The sequence below is a fragment of the Chelonia mydas genome, chromosome 10 (genome assembly GCF_015237465.2).
Source record: "Chelonia mydas isolate rCheMyd1 chromosome 10, rCheMyd1.pri.v2, whole genome shotgun sequence".
Taxonomy (NCBI): domain Eukaryota; kingdom Metazoa; phylum Chordata; order Testudines; family Cheloniidae; genus Chelonia; species Chelonia mydas.
This window is the reverse complement of record NC_051250.2, coordinates 29,751,167-29,760,714: the sequence shown is the minus strand read 5'-3', so window position 1 is coordinate 29,760,714 and position 9,548 is coordinate 29,751,167. Positions and strand designations below refer to the sequence as shown.

Here is a 9,548-nt window from a genome sequence, read left to right as displayed (position 1 = left end):
TCTTTATCTCCACAGCTGGAGGCACCAGCAATCTACCTATGCAAATTGGGTTAACAGTATATGAGCAGGTGTGTTAAAGACAGACAGGTTCATGTGGGCTTGCTTATAATAAATAATACTTTTCACTCCTACAATATCTTCCGTCGGAGGAGCTCGGAGAGCTTCCCAGAGAAATCTTAGCCTCACCACGTCCCGGTGAGGTAGGTAAAAGTTACTTCCATTTTCCAGATGGGGAAACTGAGTCACTGAGCAATAAAATGAGCCCAAGCCTCTAAGTCTTTTTCTGATTTCAGTGGAAATTAGGAGCCTAAGTACCTGTGAGGATCTGGGCCTAAGTCACTTGACCATGGCCTGCCAGGCAGTCTGTGGGAGAGGTGGGAATGCAGGTCTCCTGCCAGTGCTTTAACCTCCCCATAACATTAACACAGGGATGAGAAAGGACAGGGTAAATGCTGAGACTGGGGGTCCATGACAATTTACACCAGCCGAGGATCTGCCTCTCCATCTTTCCCCCCTGTAATACACAGCATTGACTCCATTGCTAGTGCTTGATTAAACAAATAATCAGCAGCAATACTGACAAGTGAAATGAGTGTGCTAGAAGCTGCTTTAGTGAACACCGAGCTCCTGCTTGTCCTCTTCCAGTGCCCCGCGTCTGTGATCTGTGGTGCATCTATCCTGTTCTGTACTGGCTCCCAGTGACAGAGTGCAGCAGGCAGCTGTAGCTAGCTAGTGAGAGAACTATTTCATTAGCTAGCATTTTGCAATGAAAGAGGGGATTTGAGGTGCTAACGTGAGGTGACATCACTCCCCTACCTGGAGGGGAACTGAACAAATAGTGTGAGGTGCTGCCAAGCTAGCGATAGGGGTGGAAAGGAAAGAAATCATCCCCCGGAGTGGAGAGGAGGAAGAAGAGGAAACTAGAGCCAAGCAACATGGGATGCAGAGAATGAAGCTAATGGAAAAGGGGGAGAAAGAGTCATGGGCGGCTGGTATTGGGTATCATAGGCTGAGCCTACCCAGTCAGGAGTGGCCCCACCAGCGCTCTGCTCTCAGTTCCCCTCCTGCTTCCCGCTCTGTGGGCATCTCTTTCCCTGTGCCATGGCCCCGGCTGGGGCTGCCCTGCCTGCTGTCCTGGCACTGGGGCCGTACTGCCCGGCCACCTGGCTCTGGGGCTGGGGGTGCTAGCCTGGGGCGAGGGCCAACAGCTGCAGTGTAGACAAAATGCTCTGGGCTCTGGCAGGAGGTGCAGAAGGGGGGTGGGGGCCTTGGGTGGAAGGGGCGGGGTTGAGGGCTAGCCTCCCCAAGCCAGTGGTTTACCTGCCGGCCATGAGTGTGTGTAACGCACTACAAATCTTTGGGCCCAATCCATAGAGGTGCTGAATGACAGCTATAAGGATTGCTGAGGATGCTCAGTGAATCGTAGCCTCAGGCCCTTTGTGGGGAGGGGAGCAAACCTAACCAGCCAAACCTACCACAGGCAAATGATCCATTTGGACTGGACCAAGCAATATACAGCTCAGGGAGGATCTTCGTCTGGCAGAGCAGGGCAAACCTTCTGTGCAGAGAGCACAGGCCTGAAGACTGAAAAGCATGAAGGCAGAACAAACAAGGGAGATTTCCTGGGCCCACAGAGTTCATTGCCTGAGTCTCAGTTGCCATCTTTCACACCGGAAAACATCACAATTGATTTCTGTCTAGTACCAAGGCAGCAGGGGACCTTAGTGACAGTTAATGTATTACAGCCTTGTAAATTAATAATGCTTTGCCTTCCTGTAGCACCTTTCATCCAAGGATCTGAAAACCCTGTGAATCAAACCTAACCCTCGTCTCAAGCTCCCACGCCTGCATCCTCAACGGAGAAACAGTTATTGTTTGGCATGCTAAGAATTTCCAGTGCTGGGGAGCGTTTCCAGGGTGGTTATGCAAATCAAGAGTTCTACTTGTAAGAAAGCCACAAACCCACTTCCCACACCTCCCCTGCCTCCCTGCGTACCCCCCCACATCCTCAGCACACTAACATCTGAGCAGGGGGACTTAGAGCAAGAGATGGAAACTGGACTTGTTCTTTTCAGGTGGCTTGGTGTGTGCAACAGGACATGGTACCGGGGATGGCTTTACCATGCCGAGACCTCAGTCTGCTGGAGGGATGGTCACGCTTTGGATGGCTTCCATGACTTGCCAAGTTCATGCAGACTGCATGGCTCTCAAAGGCACAGAGCTCCAAGCAATGGCTTGTGGTGTTTGTGTTAAACACACTAGTGGTGTGTAGCAAAGTGATATCTTATGCTTATATTTGGGCCCTTAACTCCGTGGGGCAGTGGCTTAGTACCAGAGCTATGGCATAGGTGGACGGGAGTCAGGAGATGCTTTTGTTCCTCAGTCTGTGAGCTAATGTGCACTAGGGATGTGAAGGAATAAGGATCCTGGTGTTGCCTATGGCTGGTGGCACTCAGTGACATGTGCACAGGAGTTTTGGAGCAGCCTTAGGGATCTGACTCCTGGCCTACTGGAGCTCCAAAATGCTGTGGGAGAAAAATAGTGTCTCATTGCGTAAAAGCACCTGATGGTCAGTACAGTGATGCAACCTTAGGGATGGCTTCTCTCCTCCATTCCCTGTTGCTGGATCAGCCCCATGTTCCCAGGCACATGGGGTCAGTGGCTCAGAATTAAAATGGTGGGCTCCAGGATGGAGAGGAAGGGGATTGTCAAGCTCAGACTTGGTGAAAGAAACCCTGAGGCCTGGTGCGGATGGTGGGGAAACCCCTCAGCGAGAGAGAACCATTGCAAGTCACATGATGCTGTCTGGGCTGGAAGACTGAGTCAAAGCAGACCATATCTAGTTTTATATGGGTCTGATTCATCCCCTGTGTAACTGGAAGTCAATGAATTTACACCAGGGATGACTTTCATCTAGAGGGCTGGGGATTACACTGTGTCAGTTCAGAGTAACGAATGGAAGTCAGTAGAGTTATTCTGGATCCACAGTGGTGTAAATGAGATCAGAGTTTGGCTCTGAACATTCAGTCATTGAAGCTCAGGAAAACCTCATAACCCCTTTGTCGAATCTATTCCTCCTGTGCTGGCTCCGCAATGTCCAGTGTGCTGGAGTCCTGACTTTCCTTCACGCCATTCGCTCACCTCCTTGGAGCTGGGTGATCCAGAGGTGTTGGTTTCTCAGTCACCGTAGTTCATGTTCCTCCCTCCTAGACATTTATGCGGGAGTCTGGGTGAGAGCCTGCGCTGGTGTAAATTGGTGTAAATCAGTGTAGCTCAGCAGCAGTCATTGAAGGAGCTACAGTGATTTACGTCAGCTAAAATTGGGCCCCATTGCTCTAGGCGCTGTACAAACGTAATGAATGGCAGTCCGTGTGCCGCACTGGCCATCCCTGTTCAATACATTCATTTCCACTGCTGCCTCTCGCTGCTGGACCAACTGTTGAATGTACCACGGGGTCTTAGAATAGAGCTCTTATTCCTAGATCCTCATTTCTGCAGGGACAACTCCGGCTCGGTGCTGACTGCGGTTACAGATTTCCCTTTAAGGTTACCAGCGTCAATTTTTATTCTAAATGGATTTAGTTATAGACAATCCTCTGAGGGATAATTCTTCATCCAATCATCCCCGCGCTGTGAAATCTCTACAGATATCTCTTGCTGTGCTTCCAACCCCAGCACAGAGCTCACAGTTCGTCCCTCCTCCTCTAAACCTTCAGCTGATGAGTGCTCGGCTCATTCTCCTTAGCCTACTTGGTGTGGCATTTCCATGGCTTTCTGGACTTCTCCAGCTGACGTCAAAGGGCGATGAGATCAAAAGGAAGCGGAGACCCTGAAGAGGTCCAAGTGACCATGTTCTAATCACTTTGCAAGCAAGTAAGATGGAAAATGGACTAGTGGTGCAATGGGATGTTAGCATAGGGATGATGGGCACAACTGGGGCACCTGTGACAGTGATAAACATGTAAAGGGATAGGCTCCAATTCTGCTGTAAAACTGGCCCTTTTTATGCCGTGGAGAGGATAGCTGGTGAAAATGGTCCTTGGAGAATGCCCTTAGCACAGGGGGGTCTTGAGCCAGCATAGAGATGGCATAGCAGCTCTGCGCCAGTCCCTGGCATAGGGACATGGCTGGGGCAGGGAGTTGACCAGAGCACTCTGGCTAGTCTGGACCAGTAGAGCAGTGCATAGAGGAAGGCCGGGGGACTGCTCTAACTTTTACTGGGGACCAGGCAGGCCCTGAGCTGGGCCTGGAATTAGGAAGACAAAAAGGTGTCCTGAAGCCTCCTTAGCCCTCTCTTCTCACCTTCTTGGGCTGTCTTACCCCAGGAACACAGCTGGCCCTTTGCAGAAACTCTGTGGTCACCTTGAGCCCAAACAAGAGACGATTGCTTGAGGATGCCAGGTGAGGCCTTAGTTGCAGTGGAAGGAATGAGGCCGTGATGGACAACAGTGGTCTGGAATGCACCCGTTTGGGTCTGTAGTGCATGTTATTGCAATGGGGCTACAATATCTCTCTGTTCTGACTCCCAGGAAGCAATGAATATAGCGTGATGTATTTGTAGCCAACAAGCAGATCTGAAGGGAGATCTATTATTGCTCCAAACCTCACTAACACATCTATTAGATCCAATAAATCTGTTAGTCTTTAAGGTGCCCCGGGACTCCTCATTGTTTTTGTAGATACAGACTAGCATGGCTACCCCCTGATACATCTATTAGATTTTGTCATGTGTAGCTAAAATATAAACATTCCTTGGAATCACAGACCTGTAGGACGGACCTTGAGAGGTCATCTAGTCCATCCCCTTGAGCTCCGGCAGGACCAATTATACCTAGACCACCCCTGACAGGTGTTTGTCCAACCTGTTCTTAAAAACCGGTGGTGATGGGGATTCCACACCTCCCATGGAAGCCTATTCCAGAGCTTAGCTGCCCTTAGAGCTTGAAAGTTTTTCATAATATCTAACCTAAATCTCCCTCACTAAAGATGAAATCCATTACTACTTGTCCCTCCTCACTCTTCTTTTCGCAAGACTAAACATACCCAGTTGTTTTAACCTTTCCTCATAGGTTAGGTTTTCTAAACTTTTTATCATTTTTATTGCTCTCCTCTGGACCCTCCAATGTGCCCACATCCTTCGTAAAGTGTGGCACCCAGAACAGGATGGACACAGTACTTCAGATGAGGCCTCAGCAGCAGGCCCACTGACAGCAATTCCGGGCCTCACAGCAGAGCAGTCGGTGGGTCCCCACGCGCACATACAAGCCGCGCCTGCGCAGACGCAGTCCATCTGACATTTGGGTGGTGCTGCGCCTGCGCTGGCTGGTGCCCAGCGAGCTGCCAGCTTTGCTGCTGGGCGCGCTCTTCCGGCAAGGCCTGGGCTTCCACATGCCCGCCTGGTAGGGTTGCCAACTGTCTAATCGCGCAAACACAAGGACCTTTGCCATGTCCCCTGTCCCGCCCCTTCCATGAGAGCATGCCCCTATCCCGCTCCTTCTCCGAGGCCCCGCCCCCTGCTCATTCCATCCCCCCTCCCTCCATAACTCGCTGTCCCCCACCCTCACTCACTTTCACCAGGCTGGGGCAGGGGGTGGGGGTTGGGGTGCAGGAGAGGGTGCAGGCTTTGGGAGGGAGTTTGGGTGCAGGCTCTAGGCTGGGGTAGGGGGTTGGGGTGCAGGAGGGGGCCAATTATTTCCCATTTTGTACTTGTGCCTTTGATTTTTCCTTCCTAAGTGTAATACTTTGTACTTGTTTCTACTGAATTTCACCTTGTTGATTTCAGACGAAATTCTTCAATGTATCAATTTTTGAATTTTGAATTCTGTGAGCATTCCTCAGAACTGTGCAATGTTATATGCTTGCTTGTGAAGTTGGGGCAGCCAAGTGGCTATGGGCCAGATCCTCAGCTTGTGTATAATAGCCTAGTTCCATGCAAGTCAAGTTACACCAGCTGAGGATCTGGCCCGATGACTAGTGCTTAAGGAAGCAGCGTGGGAACAAAGTGCAGGGCATCTCTCCTGAGTGGCCGTGAGAGATCGATTTCCAAGCTGGCTAGAGGGTCTGTGCACCTCTGTATTGGGATCACAATTCAGTCACCTCATTAAGAAGAACCTCTTGAAAGACATTGCTTTTTGCTGTGACTCATTAAGAAGGAAGGTGTCAGGAAATGCCTCGCCTTGCCCTGCCCTAGCAGATGTGGTAATCGCTCCAGAGAGAGCCCATCCAGTCAAGGGCTCAGTGGAGGAGGAGAGACATTATCAAGACCAAGAGGTACAGCCCAGGATTACTTGTGAAACCTGGGTGAAGGTCAGAGCTATATCCGCAGTGCAATGCTACTAGTGTCACCATGGAGATGCTAGGTACATGCATCAGACTCTGGGAATCTACGCAATGCAGTTCAGTTGCTTCATTATCTACCTTTTCCCTTGCTTTGTAGTCCACTGCATACATTTCTAAATTGGAAGAGCCTCCACAATCAATTGAATTCAGAGGCTGTGCGGGCAGAGGCCAGAAGGCTGGGACACCGTCTACCGCTGTGCATGTGCGTTACCAGGAATTGTCCTGGAGGACTGTGGGAGTTCTCTCCCCTGCCCAGTACTGAGGGGCTTTTGTGTTGGTGTTAAAAGTGACTAGGGTTGTCAGGGCCTTCATCAGATGGGGTGCAGAAAAGCAGAGACTTTGGGTCAGGGGTGTACAGCACACAAGCAGGTGTAGATCCCAGTGTGGGTTCATCTATGGCAGAAAATCCACCTGGGGTGGAGTGGGGAGGGCTGGTCCGGAGCAAGGCTGCTGCAACTTCTTCTCCACAAAGAGGCCTACGGGCAGCCAGTATGGCACTGTGCTGGAGTAGCTGCCCCACTCCTACGAGAGATAGGGCTAGAGTAGGCCAGAGTGGCTGCGCAGAAGGGGAACCAATCAGGAAAAGGCCTACTGGGAGCCAATCAGGGCCAGTATTACAGTCAACCAATCAGGGTTAGGCTAGGCCCTATATAAAGGCTGCCCAGGAAGCAAGCAGGTGGTCTGTCCCAGATCTTCATGGGGGAAGGTCTGTCTCCTGAGCAGGAGACAGGCACCTTGGACAGAGCAGTGCTGGGCAGGCTCAGGGGAGCATAGAAGGGCTCTGGCCCAATACATTCCAGACTGCAGGCCCTGATAGAAAGGGCCTAGAGGGTGTGAAGGGCCAGCGGGGAAGTGGCCCAGGGACAGTTAGACACGGGGAGAGAAGGAGGGCAGGGAGGCTGCCACTAGAGGGTCCCTGGGTCAGGACCCAGAGTAGTGGGCGGGCCTGGGTCCCCCCGCTTCCTCTTTGTACAGCACCTGGCTGTGGAAGGGTGTCCGTGACACCCTGCAACTGGCCCTTGAACAGAGGGGCTAGACTCGAGGGGTTGTGGTTGGCCACTGCGGCAGGAGCAAACTGGGAAGACTGCTGTTAACCCCCCACAACCCCTGGAAGGGGCGAGTGTGGACTTGGGGGCACTGCTGAAGGGCAGTGTCCTGAAGAGAACACTGCGAGCTGGGAGCAACACGGGTCGAGACGCCAATCGAGGGTGAGAGATGGGCGGGACACCACCAGCAGAGGGCGCTCTACATGAACTGAGCTAATTCCCAGAGTGATCAGCAGGAGGCACTGTGGTGGTGAGTCCCAACCCTGGTCACAGGCACCAAGAGCATGTGGCACTGGCCGTGGACAGTGACCAATAGCGGGCAGACTCAGTGCTTCCTCACAGCAGAGCTGCTGGCAGAACATAAAGCTCTCTAATCCCAGTGGGATCACTGAGGAAGGGCAGCGGAGGGCGAACCTCCAGCCCCAGACTCTCTCTCGCTGAGCAGGGTCCCCTTCTCTCTCTTACGACCCCCTGGTGAGCAGCGGCCCTTCCTGGCCTGGGAATCTGCATCTCCCTGGCTCAGCAAGCGTGAATCTGAGCCTTTAAGTGTGTTGGCACAAAAGGATCAAGAGTTAATCCTGTGTGTGTTGGGAATGCACGCGTAGGCACAGTGCCCTGTGCAAGCACAGAGATAATGAACACATGCGCTGGGACTGGAATTGGTTGAAATTTTGCCTTCAAAATATGTTTGATGAAAAATGGCGCTTTTTTTTTTTTTTGCCAAAATGGAAACTTCGTTGGGAAACGCCAAAATTTGGGTCGGGGGGAGGGGTGGCGGGATCCCAACAACTGAAAAATGTTGGCTGAAAACCAAAAAATGTTCAGCTTCCCCCCACCCCCAATGAAAACTCTTTATGGGAACCAAAACCATTTCCCATCCCACTCTAGCAGACCAACAAAATGGGCCAGGACCTTACTGAAGCCAAACACCCCTTGAGTTATGACCTTAGGAATGATTTGTGCATTTGGCCCCAGGTTAGTACAAAAGGAATCCTAGGGAAAAATCCTGTACTGCCCTAGCATCATCATGCAAAAGGTGAGGAAATAAGGCCTGAAAACCATCAACCTGTGTGTTGGGGGTGGGGGTCTGGCTGGCCAACTGGCCCCTTTTAGGGAAGTTGGGCTACCATAAAAACTTCTTTAAGGGTAGACAGCTGATTTTGGCTCACCTGGAAGGAACTAACTGCCCAGGTGGCTAATTGGCTAAGGAGCATCTGGACCTGATAAAAGGCCATGGGCCTCACAGTGAGAAGGCAGCTCCTGAGGAGAATGTTCCTAGGGAAAGGTCTCCTGGATAGCTGCAGGGGCCAAGCCTCCAAGGAGTGTATGCTGCTAGGGAGCTTGAGGGGATTCTGCATCAGGCCTAGACTGGTAGAAAGTGGCATCAGCAGCCAGATCCTCTGGGGAGAAGGTACTGGGAGGAGCTCCTCTGCCAAGGGAGCCTGGAGGCAGATGAAGGTAGGTGGTGGCTCAGGAGACCAGTAGTGAGTCTGAAGACCCAGACCTTCTCTGCTTAACAGAGGGTCCCTGCTCTGGAACCCAGAGTAGAGGGTGACCCTGGGTTCCCTAGCTGACCCCCAAGAAAGGAGATGTAGTCCTCTGCTGGGGTAAGAATTATAGAGCCTGGGCTGGAGCCGAAGACCTGGCATAAGGCCATTGGCCTGTTTGTTCTTTGGATTCTTTATTATCCTACAAGGGATAGGGCTGTAAGTGGCCTGGCCAGAGTGCTGAGGGGGGGCCTTGATGGGGTGCTAGCGTCAAAGAAACTGTTGTATTATGCCTGGCCATGAGGGGGTGTGCTGAGTGACACCCCTCCTCCCTACAGAGACCCTTGCTTGAGAAGAGAAACATGACCCAACCCTGATTTATAGAAGAACTTCTGCACAAGTCTGTCCTATGATCAAATGTATGATAGGACATTAACAGCTGGTGGTGAATTGGCTTCCAGGGGGAGTGAGAATTTATCTCCTGTAATAATAATTTAGTTAGCTGTTAGTGCTTCTCTTCCAAGGATCTCAAAGCACTTTACAAGGGAAGGTTAAAATCCTCATTCCATTTACTGCCTTTTGTGAAGAGCTTTGAGAGCTACAGACAGCAGGTCAGTGGCAAAAGCCATCCTAGACCTCAGCTGCCTTACCTGCCATTCCAGTGTCCTGGCCCCTG

The 9,548-nt window shown here is 51.6% G+C and overlaps 1 protein-coding gene across 2 annotated transcripts in view; it reads left to right on the top strand.

The window, feature by feature from the left end:
• Positions 1-7,029: 7,029 nt before the first annotated feature.
• Positions 7,030-9,548, top strand: part of LOC102948183 (syntaxin-binding protein 4) — a 151,798-nt gene continuing 149,279 nt past the window's right edge. The window contains exon 1 of one of the 2 annotated variants that reach the window (XM_043523468.1): positions 7,030-7,635. The gene's annotated coding sequence lies outside the window, so the exon portion shown is untranslated. Of the gene's footprint in view, positions 7,636-7,713; positions 8,844-9,548 lie in introns of those variants that run through there. The other variant, XM_043523465.1, reaches the window with a different exon arrangement.